The sequence below is a fragment of the Taudactylus pleione genome, unplaced genomic scaffold, assembly GCF_031769625.1.
Source record: "Taudactylus pleione unplaced genomic scaffold, aTauple2 ptg000011l, whole genome shotgun sequence".
NCBI lineage: Eukaryota > Metazoa > Chordata > Amphibia > Anura > Myobatrachidae > Taudactylus > Taudactylus pleione.
The window spans coordinates 138,682-158,160 of NW_028284414.1; the positions used below are offsets into that span (position 1 = coordinate 138,682).

The following is a 19,479-nucleotide window of genomic DNA, read 5'->3' on the forward strand; positions in this document are numbered from 1 at the left end:
CGGAGGCTGCTGCGCGGACACGTAAGTCGGGGGGGGGGGGGAGGTGAGCGGAGGGGGGTCGGGGGGGGTACACAAACTTAACACATCTGTAGGCAGTGCTGCGCATGCGCTGGTTTTACAGATGTAACAGCGCATGTGCAGCACTGTTTCCAGATGCGATAAGGTAGTGTAGGCAGGAACAGTATCTATTTCCCGAAAAGCTGTCATCGCAAAAATGACAGCTTTTCGGAATAGATACTTATGGAGAGGTGGAATGATGAATTCCACCTATAATTAGCTAGAGCTCCATGAGAGTTCTAAAGCTAATTATCTCCAGAGAATTTTTAGGTTTAATGAATAGGCCCCACAGTCGCACAGATATACAATTGTCACATATGAAATTAATCAGCACAGTCTGCTGGTGCATCCTCTTCGCATCAAATTGCAACAAAAACCATACTTTGCCCTCGACACCCCGCAAGACTAGGCAAGCCCCCCGGAATGGATGCCGGCACCCAGCTAACCCCCGCGCCAGCTACAAAAGCGGGTGGTGCGGGGGTGTGATGACGCGATTTTCGCTGAATTGCGTCATTGTAGCCCCGCCCCTTGCCTTATAATGACAGTAATACTGGCAGTATAAAGCGGGTGGCGGGGACACTATGACGCAATCACATCGGCACGCCCCCGCTCCGCCTATTTGACCCGCCCCCATCCTCCCTGCTGGACGGACCTGCCAGCCCCCTCCCGGATTCCCCTGCCGAAATGTCGGCAAGTATGATTATTTTTGGGGTGGAAAAAGACCCCCTGCACATGCATAGGCACACGGGACCTGGTGGCTCACTCGCGACAGGCGTCTCACGCCACATGGCGTATTGAGGCTAGATGTATGAGGACACATCTGTAGGTTCAGAGGAAATTTGAGGAAAAATTACTTCACAGAAAGGGTAGTGACTAGTGAATACGTGGAATCGCTCCCATCAGGGGTGGTAGAGGCTAAGGGCCTGATTCAGAGCAGCTCGTAAGCGGCCGCTCGTTCGTTCCGAGCGATGTTTGCCCAACTGCGCATGCGTTCGGATTTTAATACGCATGCGCGAACCAGTCAGTGCGGCCAAAAATCGTTTGTTTGCTAAATAGCGAATGCCTGCTATTTTGAGTGACCGGAGGAGGCGTATGTGGGTGGTAACAGAGGAAGGTGCTTGAAAACGGGGAGTGGAGATCCGAACGCAGGCGTGCTTAAAGGTCAAAACGGGCGTTTTATGGGTGTGCATAATTAATACAGCAGCATCATTGACCATGTCACTGGGTTATTTTATAGTCAGAACTGCTAGCAAGATTGTGGTAGGAAAAACCAACCACAAGAATAGCGAGCAGTTCATACGCTGGTCGATGTACTCGATTAATCTAATAAATAGCGAACATGACGTAGGATGCGAGCGGCCAGGGGGCGTAGTTATCCAAAAAACTACCGCAAGTTTTGTTCGCTCGTTCAGACATGGAGGCGTCAACAGACCGCAAAGAGCGAACGGTTCATTTGAATAGCCACCCCCTTTTCCTGAACCACCGTCTGCAAATAGCGTCCGGCTCTGAATCAGGCCCTAAGACAGTAGAGCAATATTATAAACATGCTTGGGATAGACATAAGGAGATCCTTACAAAGAACTAAGGATCACATAGGGTTTGAGGTTACCTTACAAAACGGCCAGACTAACAGGGGTATTCAATTTGGAGCGAAAATTTCGGAATCGTCGATAAATTATCGCCGATGACATCATTTTCGCCGATTTCAATTATCCCAGTATTCAATTTCAAAGACTTTTCGCAGGTTCGAAAAGTCTTTGAAAAAAAACGGGGATAACTTTTCACCACTGAATAGGTGGCGAAAAAAAGTGCAGAATTGAGGTTTAGGTTTGCAGGCTTAAAAAAAATAGCCTGCACCCCTGGGAATGTCATTTAAAAATAAACTGTGTTAAAAAAGTTTAAAAAAAAAATTAGGGACACCCCAAAAAAATTATTCTGCAAATATGCGGCAGGTGTATTCTAGAATAGGTTATTAGCGGCAGGTGCATTTTGCAGAATTTTTGAAAAATTACTTTAGGGACATAAAAATATGCTAGTACCCATTTTCATGTACCCCAAATTTGATGGGACCACTTAAAAAAACGAAAAAAAAATACCTAAGTGCTCTTCTGCAACACTTCTTCAATGTCGGGAAAAAAACACCTACTGCGGCTATTTAAAACCCCGACTTTCATTTGCAGGCTAAAACAGGGGTACCCATAGTGATCCCCCATGTTTTGACAGCTTTAGGGGGGTCCTACAATTTATTCCAGGTAAATCCCGTTTTTTTTCGCCGATCCTATTTCGCCAGCTCCCGTTTTCGTAGCTTTTTAATTGAATACTGGGATAAAGCGAGCGCGCGCCCGATACTTTATCCCAGGAAAATCAGCGATGTGGAGCGAAAAGTCCAGCATGGACTTTTCGCTCCAAATTGAATACCCCTGTAGATGGGCCAAGTGGTTACATTCAATGTTTAATAATCATGAAGTTTTCTTAGCTTTTTATTTTATTTTTGCTGACCTGTCTTCCAAATCCTCAGCTAACTTTAGTTGGAGCTGTTTGTTTTGACCCTCTCATTTACATAGTATAGGAGCTCATTGTAGTGCTGGCTCACTCCATTGATTCCCAGTAAGATTGCAGAGGGAGCTATTGTGGGGGCTGGGCACATGTCAAACTGTGTGAAGAAGCATTCTTATTAGGGTTGGCCATTGGTCCCTTCCCCATCGATGGTTGCCATCAATCGATATTTTAGCTGGAACCATTGATTGTTATAAACTATTCTACCATCTATCATCGATGTTTCCCGCTATCGAAGAGCCTTTGCTGGAGAAAGTGCACATGCTTGCTCTCCGTGGCTCCCCCGGCGCCGTGGTTTGCCGTTGCTGTGTGCTCTGCTGAGGAGGATGGGACGTACTTCATCTCACCTACTGAGCTCAGCCTCACTCACCTCAGGCTGGAGACAGAGCTGTGACATGCCCACATAGGCAGGTCAAGACGCAAGTAACCGTCTTCCCTGCCGCTGGCTCTGCTACGGTGGCCCTTGACTGTCAGCACTCAGCACGTAGCGCAGCGGCATTACTAGTAAGTGTTGTGGGGTGGGCACAATAAAAAAAAATTCCATCACCATCTGCCCCACAACCTCCATCAATGGCGGAAAACCATCTGGTTCTCCGCCATCGATGGTAAAAGCATTTAACATTGTCCAAAAACCATTGATGATTTAAAATCATCGATGATCAATGACCAACCCTAATTCTTAAGGGGCCTATCCATTAGTAGATCAATTGAACGATATATCGTTCAGTCGTTCAATTTATCTGCTATGGATAGGCCCTGAACGATGACAGATGCGCACTCCCGCGGCCGATAAATTGAATCTTTCATCTCTCCAACATGTTGGTCATTTATCGCATATCGCTGCCAGATATTAGAAATATCTGGCAGTTTATATGGCGGTAAACGACGAAAGATATTAGCAGCAGCTACAGAGAAAAAAAATCCACTCCCTGAATGATGTCATGCGATATCGTTCATCTTTTGCCAAAATCTGTCATGTACATGACGGATATCTTTCAGCACAGCCACCAGAATTTTCAATAGATATCTTTTGTCTTTTATCGCTCAGAAATACATCTGCTAATGGATAGGCCCCTTTACAGTTTAATATTATGTAATACAGCTTTGCAATGTTCCTGTCGAGCGGAGCTGAATGAACGTTGTACAGTATCGCTGATGCCTAATGGAGAAAATATAATAATCAATACAACTTGAATGAAATTAGTAACAAGATGAGAACTTTCTATGATTGAAGAACTGCAACGGTTTTCAATACCACAACTGGCCCCACATGTGCAGTGCCACTAATGGCGTCGGGCACCAGGCTCAGCTACAACTTGCCGAAGAAGTAAGCACCTTCGGGTGCCGTTACCCTATGCAGACAAGCTCTGAAAACGTTTGAGTTTTGTAGCTTGTTAAATTACTTCACATTCCGGAACTTGGTAAAGCATACAGCTTCCCTCTCTGTCGGCCCCCAATGACGCATGCACACTGAACCCGGAAGCAGAGTGATAGCGTAAGGTCTTCACCGGGATCGGGTCTTATCGGAGCCTCATGTTAAATTTACGTGAAAATATTAATTTTTACCATATAAATTTAGGAGCAAATATTTTGGCATATCTGCAGTTTTAACGGAGATTTTGATAAATAGGGGTTAGGAATTAAGGGGTCTATTTACTAAGCAGTGTTAGGAGACAGAGTGAAAAGTGATGTCTGTGCCAGCCAATCAGCTCCTAACTGCCATCTCACAGGCTGTGCTTGAAAAATGACAGTTGGGAGCTGATTGGCTGGTACCTTATCACTTTTCACTCTGTCTCCTAACACTGCTTAGTAACTAGACCCCTAACCTTTACAAAACTGCATGGAACCACAGGAATGGCAGCTCTGTCATACAAACTTCACAACACACACTTTATAAACTTTAATGATGATTATTATCCTCTATATGGCACCACATAGGGTCTGCAGCACTTTTCGAAGTGCAAAATTAGAAACTGTATGAAGAAAAGCAGGAATAAAAGTGACTTACAGTACAGAACATGGATATAAACATCGCTGCATCGGCCGTCATAGTACCCAAATACTTAGCAGGGCGGCAGAACCCAAGGGATAGGTGCTGTTGTACGCAGTGGGGAGGAGATGATGGTAGAAGCAAAGGAAGGAAAAGCACATGAGAGAAGAGGATCCTGCTTGTGAGAGCTTTCCCAGAAGGGCTGATGGTCTCTGGGTTGGTTCGAGGAGGACGGAAGTACCCCCACCCTCCACCCAACGATGGGTATTAGCTCCAGGGGAGGGAAGGTGTGATGGCTGTGGGCCGGGAAGAGAGGAGGGGGGCGTGCCGTGAGGTCAGGCCCCTGTGACTCGCGGCACCCCCCCCACCATGAAAGTAAACCACGCACCTTTCTCAAGCACACGCACAGGGCGGACTAACAGGGCTGATGTACAGCCCCAGTCCGTCCCTGGTCTAAAGGGGAATGGGCAGACAGAAAAGGGTGACACGGGCAGGAGAGATAGTGATCAAAGAGCAGTAAGTTAGCATGAGAGCTGGAAGGCTGTTTCTTTTTTTACAATACAAAGACTATACTGCTGACATGGTAAAACACATGGGGGGTTTCCAGTTGCCAGGAACCACCATACCCCCTTCCCGAGCCCAGACAGATCCAGACTTCCTCCAATGCTCCACAGAACAGGAGAATTGGATTATGGAATTGTGACCACATCTGTAACAAAAACATTCAGCTCAGACGGGCTAACCCTACTGCCGCATATAGTATAACGGGTTACTGTGATCACTGGTCCTGTATATGTCTGATGTATTACATACACTGCACTATGTATGGCTGGTCCTACTACCGCATATAACGTGTTACTGTGATCACTGGTCCTGTATATGACTGATGTATTACATACACTGCACTATGTATGGCTGGTCCTACTACCGCATATAACGTGTTACTGTGATCACTGGCCGTGTATATGTCTGATGTATTGCATACACTGCACTATGTATGGCTGGTCCTACTGCCGCATATAACAGGTTACTGTGATCACTGGTCCTGTATATATCTGATGTATTACATACACAGCACTGTGTATGGCTGGTCCTACTGCCGCATATAACAGGTTACTGTGATCACTGGTCCTGTATATGACTGATGTATTACATACACTGCACTATGTATGGCTGGTTCTACTGCCGCATATAACGGGTTACTGTGATCACTGGTCCTGTATATGTCTGATGTATTACATACACTGCAATATGTATGGCTGGTCCTACTGCCGCATATAACGGGTTACTGTGATCACTGGTCCTGTATATGTCTGATGTATTACATACACTGCACTAAGTATGGATGGTCCTACTGCCTCATATACAGGTTACTGTGATCACTGGTCCTGTATATGTCTGATGTATTACATATACTGCACTATGTATGGATGGTCCTACTGCCGCATATAACAGGTTACTGTGATCATTGGCCCTGTATATGTCTGATGTATTACATACACTGCACTATGTATGGCTGGTCCTACTGCCCCCATATAACAGGTTACTGTGATCACTGGTCCTGTATATGTCTGATGTATTACATACACTGCACTATGTATGGCTGGACCTACTGCCACATATAACAGGTTACTGTGATCACTGGTCCTGTATATGTCTGATGTATTACATACACTGCACTATGTATGGCTGGACCTACTGCCACATATAACAGGTTACTGTGATCACTGGTCCTGTATATGTCTGATGTATTACATACACTGCACTATGTATGGCTGGTCCTACTGCCGCATATAACAGGTTACTGTGATCACTGGCCCTGTAAATGTCTGATGTATTACATACACTGCACTATGTATGGGTGGTCCTACTGCCGCATATAACGGGTTACTGTGATCACTGGCCCTGTATATGTCTGGTGTATTACATACACTGCACTATGTATGGCTGGTCCTACTGCCGCATATAACGGGTTACTGTGATCACTGGTCCTGTATATGTCTGATGTATTACATACACTGCACTATGTATGGCTGGTCCTACTGCCGCATATAACGGGTTACTGTGATCACTGGCCCTGTATATGTCTGATGTATCATATACACTGCACTATGTATGGCTGGTCCTACTGCCGCATATAACGGGTTACTGTGATCACTGGCCCTGTATATGTCTGATGTATCACATACACTGCACTATGTATGGCTGGACCTACTGCCGCATATAACATGTTACTGTGATCACTGGTCCTGTATATGTCTGATGTATCACATACACTGCACTATGTATGGCTGGTCCTACTGCCGCATATAACGGGTTACTGTGATCACTGGCCCTGTATATGTCTGATGTATTACATACACTGCACTATGTATGGCTGGTCCTACTGCCTCATATAACAGGTTACTGTGATCACTGGCCCTGTATATGTCTGATGTATTACATACACTGCACTATGTATGGCTGGTCCTACTGCCGCATATAACGGGTTACTGTGATCACTGGCCCTGTATATGTCTGATGTATTACATACACTGCACTATGTATGGCTGGTCCTACTGCCGCATATAACGGGTTACTGTGATCACTGGCCCTGTATATGTCTGATGTATCACATACACTGCACTATGTATGGCTGGACCTACTGCCGCATATAACATGTTACTGTGATCACTGGTCCTGTATATGTCTGATGTATCACATACACTGAACTATGTATGGCTGGTCCTACTGCCGCATATAACGGGTTACTGTGATCACTGGCCCAGTATATGTCTGATGTATTACATACACTGCACTATGTATGGCTGGTCCTACTGCCTCATATAACGGGTTACTGTGATCACTGGTCCTGTATATGTCTGATGTATTACATACACTGCACTATGTATGGCTGGTCCTACTGCCGCATATAACGGGTTACTGTGATCACTGGTCCTGTATATGACTGATGTATTACATACACTGCACTATGTATGGCTGGTCCTACTGCCGCATATAACGGGTTACTGTGATCACTGGTCCTGTATATGACTGATGTATTACATACACTGCACTATGTATGGCTGGTCCTACTGCCGCATATAACAGGTTACTGTGATCACTGGTCCTGTATATGTCCGATGTATTACATACACTGCACTATGTATGGCTGGTCCTACTGCCTCATATAACAGGTTACTGTGATCACTGGTCCTGTATATGTCTGATGTATTACATACACTGCACTATGCATGGATGGTCCTACTGCCGCATATAACGGGTTACTGTGATCACTGATCCTGTATATGTCAGATGTATTACATACACTGCACTATGTACGGCTGGACCTACTGCCTCATATACAGGTTACTGTGATCACTGGTACTGTATATGTCTGATGTATTACATACACTGCACTATGTATGGATGGTCCTACTGCCGCATATAACGGGTTACTGTGATCACTGATCCTGTATATGTCTGATGTATTACATACACTGCACTATGTATGGCTGGTCCTACTGCCGCATATAACAGGTTACTGTGATCACTGGTCCTGTATATATCTGATGTATTACATACACAGCACTATGTATGGCTGGTCCTACTGCCGCATATAACAGGTTACTGTGATCACTGGCCCTGTATATGACTGATGTATTACATACACTGCACTATGTATGGCTGGTCCTACTGCAGCATATAACGGGTTACTGTGATCACTGGTCCTGTATATGTCTGATGTGTTACATACACTGCACTATGTATGGCTGGTCCTACTGCCGCATATAACGGGTTACTGTGATCACTGGTCCTGTATATGTCTGATGTATTACATACACTGCACTATGTATGGATGGTCCTACTGCCGCATATAACGGGTTACTGTGATCACTGATCCTGTATATGTCAGATGTATTACATACACTGCACTATGTACGGCTGGACCTACTGCCTCATATACAGGTTACTGTGATCACTGGTCCTGTATATGTCTGATGTATTACATACACTGCACTATGTATGGATGGTCCTACTGCCGCATATAACGGGTTACTGTGATCACTGATCCTGTATATGTCTGATGTATTACATACACTGCACTATGTATGGCTGGTCCTACTGCCGCATATAACAGGTTACTGTGATCACTGGTCCTGTATATATCTGATGTATTACATACACAGCACTATGTATGGCTGGTCCTACTGCCGCATATAACAGGTTACTGTGATCACTGGCCCTGTATATGACTGATGTATTACATACACTGCACTATGTATGGCTGGTCCTACTGCCGCATATAACGGGTTACTGTGATCACTGGTCCTGTATATGTCTGATGTATTACATACACTGCAATATGTATGGCTGGTCCTACTGCCCCCATATAACAGGTTACTGTGATCACTGGTCCTGTATATGTCTGATGTATTACATACACTGCACTATGTATGGCTGGACCTACTGCCGCATTTAACAGGTTACTGTGATCACTGGCCCTGTATATGTCTTATGTATTACATACACAGCACTATGTATGGCTGGTCCTACTGCCTCATATAACAGGATACTGTGATCACTGGTCCTGTATATGTCTGATGTATTACATACACTGCACTATGTATGGATGGTCCTACTGCCGCATATAATGGGTTACTGTGATCACTGATCCTGTATATGTCTGATGTATTACATACACTGCACTATGTATGGCTGGTCCTACTGCCGCATATAACAGGTTACTGTGATCACTGGTCCTGTATATGTCTGATATATTACATACACTGCACTATGTATGGCTGGTCCTACTGCCGCATATAACGGGTTACTGTGATCACTGGTCCTGTATATGACTGATGTATTACATACACTGCACTATGTATGGCTGGTCCTACTGCCGCATATAACGGGTTACTGTGATCACTGGTCCTGTATATGTCTGATGTATTACATACACTGCACTAAGTATGGATGGTCCTACTGCCTCATATACAGGTTACTGTGATCACTGGTCCTGTATATGTCTGATGTATTACATATACTGCACTATGTATGGATGGTCCTACTGCCGCATATAACGGGTTACTGTGATCACTGGTCCTGTATATGACTGATGTATTACATACACTGCACTATGTATGGCTGGTCCTACTGCCGCATATAACGGGTTACTGTGATCACTGGTCCTGTATATGTCTGATGTATTACATACACTGCACTATGTATGGCTGGTCCTACTGCCTCATATAACAGGTTACTGTGATCACTGGCCCTGTATATGTCTGATGTATTACATACACTGCACTATGTATGGCTGGTCCTACTGCCTCATATAACAGGTTACTGTGATCACTGGTCCTGTATATGTCTGATGTATTACATACACTGCACTATGTATGGCTGGTCCTACTGCCCCCATATAACAGGTTTCTGTGATCACTGGTCCTGTATATGTCTGATGTATTACATACACTGCACTATGTATGGCTGGACCTACTGCCGCATATAACAGGTTACTGTGATCACTGGACCTGTATATGTCTGATGTATTACATACACTGCACTATGTATGGCTGGTCCTACTGCCGCATATAACAGGTTACTGTGATCACTGGACCTGTAAATGTCTGATGTATTACATACACTGCACTATGTATGGCTGGTCCTACTGCCGCATATAACAGGTTACTGTGATCACTGGTCCTGTATATGTCTGATGTATTACATACACTGCACTATGTATGGCTGGTCCTACTGCCGCATATAACGGGTTACTGTGATCACTGGACCTGTAAATGTCTGATGTATTACATACACTGCACTATGTATGGCTGGTCCTACTGCCGCATATAACGGGTTACTGTGATCACTGGCCCTGTATATGTCTGAAGTATTACATACACTGCACTATGTATGGCTGGTCCTACTGCCGCATATAACGGGTTACTGTGATCACTGGTCCTGTATATGTCTGATGTATTACATACACTGCACTATGTATGGCTGGTCCTACTGCCTCATATAACGGGTTACTGTGATCACTGGCCCTGTATATGTCTGATGTATTACATACACTGCACTATGTATGGCTGGTCCTACTGCCTCATATAACAGGTTACTGTGATCACTGGTCCTGTATATGTCTGATGTATTACATACACTGCACTATGTATGGTTGGTCCTACTGCCGCATATAACATGTTACTGTGAACACTGGTCCTGTATATGTCTGATGTATTACATACACTGCACTATATATGGCTGGTCCTACTGCCGCATATAACGGGTTACTGTGATCACTGGCCCTGTATATGTCTGATGTATCACATACACTGCACTATGTATGGCTGGTCCTACTGCCGCATATAACGGGTTACTGTGATCACTGGCCCTGTATATGTCTGATGTATCACATACACTGCACTATGTATGGCTGGTCCTACTGCCGCATATAACGGGTTACTGTGATCACTGGCCCTGTATATGTCTGATGTATCACATACACTGCACTATGTATGGCTGGACCTACTGCCGCATATAACATGTTACTGTGATCACTGGTCCTGTATATGACTGATGTATCACATACACTGCACTATGTATGGCTGGTCCTACTGCCGCATATAACGGGTTACTGTGATCACTGGTCCTGTATATGTCTGATGTATCACATACACTGCACTATGTATGGCTGGTCCTACTGCCGCATATAACGGGTTACTGTGATCACTGATCCTGTATATGTCTGATGTATCACATACACTGCACTATGTATGGCTGGTCCTACTGCCGCATATAACGGGTTACTGTGATCACTGGTCCTGTATATGTCTGATGTATTACATACACTGCACTATGTATGGCTGGTCCTACTGCCCCCGTATAACAGGTTACTGTGATCACTGGTCCTGTATATGTCTGATGTATTACATACACTGCACTATGTATGGCTGGTCCTACTGCCCCCATATAACAGGTTACTGTGATCACTGGTCCTGTATATGTCTGATGTATTACATACACTGCACTATGTATGGCTGGTCCTACTGCCCCCATATAACAGGTTACTGTGATCACTGGTCCTGTATATGTCTGATGTATTACATACACTGCACTATGTATGGATGGTCCTACTGCCGCATATAACGGGTTACTGTGATCACTGGCCCTGTATATGTCTGATGTATTACATACACTGCACTATGTATGGCTGGACCTACTGCCGCATATAACAGGTTACTGTGATCACTGGTCCTGTATATGTCTGATGTATTACATACACTGCACTATGTATGGCTGGACCTACTGCCGCATATAACAGGTTACTGTGATCACTGGTCCTGTATATGTCTGATGTATTACATACACTGCACTATGTATGGCTGGTCCTACTGCCGCATATAACAGGTTACTGTGATCACTGGTCCTGTATATGTCTGATGTATTACATACACTGCACTATGTATGGCTGGTCCTACTGCCGCATATAACATGTTACTGTGATCACTGGTCCTGTATATGTCTGATGTATTACATACACTGCACTATGTATGGCTGGTCCTACTGCCTCATATAACAGGTTACTGTGATCACTGGTCCTGTATATGTCTGATGTATTACATACACTGCACTATGTATGGATGGTCCTACTGCCGCATATAACGGGTTACTGTGATCACTGGCCCTGTATATGTCTGATGTATCACATACACTGCACTATGTATGGCTGGTCCTACTGCCACATATAACGGGTTACTGTGATCACTGGCCCTGTATATGTCTGATGTATCACATACACTGCACTATGTATGGCTGGACCTACTGCCGCATATAACATGTTACTGTGATCACTGGTCCTGTATATGTCTGATGTATCACATACACTGCACTATGTATGGCTGGTCCTACTGCCGCATATAACGGGTTACTGTGATCACTGGCCCTGTATATGTCTGATGTATCACATACACTGCACTATGTATGGCTGGTCCTACTGCCGCATATAACGGGTTACTGTGATCACTGGCCCTGTATATGTCTGATGTATTACATACACTGCACTATGTATGGCTGGTCCTACTGCCTCATATAACGGGTTACTGTGATCACTGGTCCTGTATATGTCTGATGTATTACATACACTGCACTATGTATGGCTGGACCTACTGCCGCATATAACAGGTTACTGTGATCACTGGTCCTGTATATGTCTGATGTATTACATACACTGCACTATGTATGGCTGGTCCTACTGCCGCATATAACAGGTTACTGTGATCACTGGTCCTGTATATGTCTGATGTATTACATACACTGCACTATGTATGGCTGGTCCTACTGCCGCATATAACATGTTACTGTGATCACTGGTCCTGTATATGTCTGATGTATTACATACACTGCACTATGTATGGCTGGTCCTACTGCCTCATATAACAGGTTACTGTGATCACTGGTCCTGTATATGTCTGATGTATTACATACACTGCACTATGTATGGATGGTCCTACTGCCGCATATAACGGGTTACTGTGATCACTGGCCCTGTATATGTCTGATGTATCACATACACTGCACTATGTATGGCTGGTCCTACTGCCACATATAACGGGTTACTGTGATCACTGGCCCTGTATATGTCTGATGTATCACATACACTGCACTATGTATGGCTGGACCTACTGCCGCATATAACATGTTACTGTGATCACTGGTCCTGTATATGTCTGATGTATCACATACACTGCACTATGTATGGCTGGTCCTACTGCCGCATATAACGGGTTACTGTGATCACTGGCCCTGTATATGTCTGATGTATCACATACACTGCACTATGTATGGCTGGTCCTACTGCCGCATATAACGGGTTACTGTGATCACTGGCCCTGTATATGTCTGATGTATTACATACACTGCACTATGTATGGCTGGTCCTACTGCCTCATATAACGGGTTACTGTGATCACTGGTCCTGTATATGTCTGATGTATTACATACACTGCACTATGTATGGCTGGTCCTACTGCCGCATATAACGGGTTACTGTGATCACTGGTCCTGTATATGACTGATGTATTACATACACTGCACTATGTATGGCTGGTCCTACTGCCGCATATAACGGGTTACTGTGATCACTGGTCCTGTATATGACTGATGTATTACATACACTGCACTATGTATGGCTGGTCCTACTGCCGCATATAACGGGTTACTGTGATCACTGGTCCTGTATATGTCTGATGTAATACATACACTGCACTATGTATGGCTGGTCCTATTGCCTCATATAACGGGTTACTGTGATCACTGGTCCTGTATATGTCTGATGTATTACATACACTGCACTATGTATGGCTGGTCCTACTGCCTCATATAACGGGTTACTGTGATCACTGATCCTGTATATGTCTGATGTATTACATACACTGCACTATGTATGGCTGGTCCTACTGCCGCATATAACGGGTTACTGTGATCACTGGTCCTGTATATGTCTGATGTATTACATACACTGCACTATGTATGGATGGTCCTACTGCCGCATATAACGGGTTACTGTGATCACTGGTCCTGTATATGACTAATGTATTACATACACTGCACTATGTATGGCTGGTCCTACTGCCGCATATAACGGGTTACTGTGATCACTGATCCTGTATATGTCTGATGTATTACATACACTGCACTATGTATGGCTGGTCCTACTGCCGCATATAACTGGTTACTGTGATCACTGGTCCTGTATATGTCTGATGTATTACATACACTGCACTATGTATGGCTGGTCCTACTGCCCCCATATAACAGGTTACTGTGATCACTGGTCCTGTATATGTCTGATGTATTACATACACTGCACTATGTATGGCTGGTCCTACTGCCCCCATATAACAGGTTACTGTGATCACTGGTCCTGTATATGTCTGATGTATTACATACACTGCACTATGTATGGCTGGTCCTACTGCCCCCATATAACAGGTTACTGTGATCACTGGTCCTGTATATGTCTGATGTATTACATACACTGCACTATGTATGGCTGGTCCTACTGCCCCCATATAACAGGTTACTGTGATCACTGGTCCTGTATATGTCTGATGTATTACATACACTGCACTATGTATGGCTGGACCTACTGCCGCATATAACAGGTTACTGTGATCACTGGTCCTGTATATGTCTGATGTATTACATACACTGCACTATGTATGGCTGGACCTACTGCCGCATATAACAGGTTACTGTGATCACTGGTCCTGTATATGTCTGATGTATTACATACACTGCACTATGTATGGCTGGTCCTACTGCCGCATATAACAGGTTACTGTGATCACTGGTCCTGTATATGTCTGATGTATTACATACACTGCACTATGTATGCCTGGTCCTACTGCCTCATATAAAAGGTTACTGTGATCACTGGTCCTGTATATGTCTGATGTATTACATACACTGCACTATGTATGGCTGGTCCTACTGCCACATATAACATGTTACTGTGATCACTGGTCCTGTATATGTCTGATGTATTACATACACTGCACTATGTATGGCTGGTCCTACTGCCACATATAACATGTTACTGTGATCACTGGTCCTGTATATGTCTGATGTATTACATACACTGCACTATGTATGGCTGGTCCTACTGCCGCATATAACGGGTTACTGTGATCACTGGCCCTGTATATGTCTGATGTATCACATACACTGCACTATGTATGGCTGGACCTACTGCCGCATATAACATGTTACTGTGATCACTGGTCCTGTATATGTCTGATGTATTACATACACTGCACTATGTATGGCTGGTCCTACTGCCGCATATAACATGTTACTGTGATCACTGGTCCTGTATATGTCCGATGTATTACATACACTGCACTATGTATGGCTGGTCCTACTGCCGCATATAACGGGTTACTGTGATCACTGGTCCTGTATTTGTCCGATGTATTACATACACTGCACTATGTATGGCTGGTCCTACTGCCGCATATAACGGGTTACTGTGATCACTCGTCCTGTATATGTCCGATGTATTACATACACTGCACTATGTATGGCTGGTCCTACTGCCGCATTTAACACGGTTACTGTGATCACTGGCCCTGTATATGTCTGATGTATTACATACACTGCACTATGTATGGCTGGTCCTACTGCCTCATATAACAGGTTACTGTGATCACTGGTCCTGTATATGTCTGATGTATTACATACACTGCACTATGTATGGATGGTCCTACTGCCGCATATAACGGGTTACTGTGATCACTGATCCTGTATATGTCTGATGTATTACATACACTGCACTATGTATGGCTGGACCTACTGCCTCATATACAGGTTACTGTGATCACTGGTCCTGTATATGTCTGATGTATTACATACACTGCACTATGTATGGATGGTCCTACTGCCGCATATAACGGGTTACTGTGATCACTGATCCTGTATATGTCTGATGTATTACATACACTGCACTATGTATGGCTGGTCCTACTGCCGCATATAACAGGTTACTGTGATCACTGGCCCTGTATATGTCTGATGTATTATATACACTGCACTATGTATGGCTGGTCCTACTGCCGCATATAACGGGTTACTGTGATCACTGGTCCTGTATATGTCTGATGTATTACATACACTGCACTATGTATGGCTGGTCCTACTGCCGCATATAACAGGTTACTGTGATCACTGGCCCTGTATATGTCTGATGTATTATATACACTGCACTATGTATGGCTGGTCCTACTGCCGCATATAACGGGTTACTGTGATCACTGGTCCTGTATATGTCTGATGTATTACATACACTGCACTATGTATGGCTGGTCCTACTGCCTCATATAACGGGTTACTGTGATCACTGATCCTGTATATGTCTGATGTATTACATACACTGCACTATGTATGGCTGGTCCGACTGCCTCATATAACAGGTTACTGTGATCACTGGCCCTGTATATGTCTGATGTATTACATACACTGCACTATGTATGGCTGGTCCTACTGCCACATATAACATGTTACTGTGATCACTGGTCCTGTATATGTCTGATGTATTACATACACTGCACTATGTATGGCTGGTCCTACTGCCGCATATAACGGGTTACTGTGATCACTGGCCCTGTATATGTCTGATGTATCATATACACTGCACTATGTATGGCTGGTCCTACTGCCGCATATAACGAGTTACTGTGATCACTGGTCCTGTATATGTCTGATGTATTACATACACTGCACTATGTATGGCTGGACCTACTGCCACATATAACAGGTTACTGTGATCACTGGTCCTGTATATGTCTGATGTATTACATACACTGCACTATGTATGGCTGGTCCTACTGCCGCATATAACATGTTACTGTGATCACTGGTCCTGTATATGTCTGATGTATTACATACACTGCACTATGTATGGCTGGTCCTACTGCCGCATATAACGGGTTACTGTGATCACTGGCCCTGTATATGTCTGATGTATCACATACACTGCACTATGTATGGCTGGTCCTACTGCCACATATAACATGTTACTGTGATCACTGGTCCTGTATATGTCTGATGTATTACATACACTGCACTATGTATGGCTGGACCTACTGCCACATATAACAGGTTACTGTGATCACTGGTCCTGTATATGTCTGATGTATTACATACACTGCACTATGTATGGCTGGTCCTACTGCCGCATATAACAGGTTACTGTGATCACTGGTCCTGTATATGTTTGATGTATTACATACACTGCACTATGTATGGCTGGTCCTAATGCCGCATATAACATGTTACTGTGATCACTGGTCCTGTATATGTCTGATGTATTACATACACTGCACTATGTATGGCTGGTCCTAATGCCGCATATAACAGGTTACTGTGATCACTGGTCCTGTATATGTCTGATGTATTACATACACTGCACTATGTATGACTGGTCCTACTGCCGCATATAACGGGTTACTGTGATCACTGGCCCTGTATATGTCTGATGTATTACATACACTGCACTATGTATGACTGGTCCTACTGCCGCATATAACGGGTTACTGTGATCACTGGCCCTGTATATGTCTGATGTATTACATACAGTGCACTATGTATGGCTGGTCCTACTGCCTCATATAACAGGTTACTGTGATCACTGGCCCTGTATATGTCTGATGTATTACATACACTGCACTATGTATGGCTGGTCCTACTGCCGCATATAACGGGTTACTGTGATCACTGGTCCTGTATATGTCTGATGTATTACATACACTGCACTATGTATGGCTGGTCCTACTGCCGCATATAACGGGTTACTGTGATCACTGGTCCTGTATATGTCTGATGTATTATATACACTGCACTATGTATGGCTGGTCCTACTGCCGCATATACAGGTTACTGTAATCACTGGTCCTGTATATGTCTGATGTATTACATACACTGCACTATGTATGGCTGGTCCTACTGCCGCTTATACTGGTTACTGTAATCACTGGTCCTGTATATGTCTGATGTATTACATACACTGCACTATGTATGACTATTGCTTGCTAAGTGCTAATTATGCCTACTACATGGACTGGCCACACTCGCTCTAAAAGTATTTGGAAACCCTTCTCTAGAAATCCTGTGTTTGTCCCTGGCTGGCGCAAATAGCAGTGTAGCAATGTATTATAAGTCAGTCCAGATGAGTATAGTTCTGTGTCACCTGCATGTGATAATAACAGTATTATCACAGCAATCTCACAGCTTCCTACAGCAAAGTATAGGATTACATAACAGCCAGCAGGGGCAGTTTCGTGCCTGGCCTCAGCCACACAGAGATCCTGCCTGTGCCATCTGCCTGTGCCACATACATACACAATGCACCTACCTACAGCTGGCACCTGGCGTGCGGAGGTCTGAGTCCAGTCTTGCACTGAGTTAGCAGGGGCTGAGCTGCTGACATTCCGGTGTCACACACTTTCCTCATGTCTTGCACAATCTCGTGTGCATGTGTGTGTGTGTGTGTGTGTGTGTGTGTGTAAGGAGACTTCCAGGGAGCCAGCTGTAATCTGCTCCTCCCCTGCCAGCCTCCCTCGCCCCCCTCTCAGCATGTCCTATGTGTACTACTGACCTGCAGGATGTTACTCTGAGGTGTCAGGGAACTCCACAGCAGAAAAGGGAACGTAAAAGTGAGGTAACATGGCGTCTGTGTACTCCAGCAGAATGCCCCTGGGGTTAGATGGGGTATAGCTTCCAGTACACAAGCTGCACACATTACTTCTTCTGCAGGAATCCAGGAGAAAGTCTATTTGCAACAAAGTTACATAAAACAAGTTAGTCCATGAGTGCAAAAGTGTTGGCCCCACTCAGAGCCCCCTCCCAGCAAGTGGGGATCTCATCCTTTGGGCAATTTATAGCAGGAATACAATAGGAAACTAGTAGCAGGAAGCTACAGTGGCAAACGCAGGATTTCTGGAGGGGGGGTTTCCAAATGCCTGATTTTAGAGCGAATGTGGCCAGTCCATGAAGAGGGCAGAATTAGTACTTATGCAGTTTTATTATATGTCATACAAAGTGTATTGTGTGTCATAATTCCAGCATATACAGGACCAGTGATCACAGTAAGCCATTAGATGCTTCAGTAGGGCCATCCTGCCTGAGCTGAATGTATTTACTGTATATTAGATGTGAGCACCATTCCAGACTATTGGAGCAAGTCCGGGAGCCTGGAGGAGCAGCAGAGGAACCTAGCACTGCCCTGGACATATATGTACATATTGGGCTCTATAGCAGTGCATCCCTAACAGTGCATGTTTTCCAGATCTCCTAGTTGGTGCACAGGTTATTTATTACTGTCTGATAAATGTTAA

General features: G+C 44.4%; 1 protein-coding gene across 1 annotated transcript in view; it reads right to left on the bottom strand.

Annotated features, from left to right (window-relative positions):
* TLR5 (toll like receptor 5) overlaps nt 1–18,599 on the bottom strand; it is a 45,895-nt gene extending 27,296 nt beyond the window's left edge. Inside the window, exon 1 of the mRNA XM_088467866.1 lies at nt 18,498–18,599. The gene's annotated coding sequence lies outside the window, so the exon portion shown is untranslated. The remainder of the gene's footprint in view (nt 1–18,497) is intronic.
* Between the last annotated feature and the right edge of the window lie 880 nt (nt 18,600–19,479).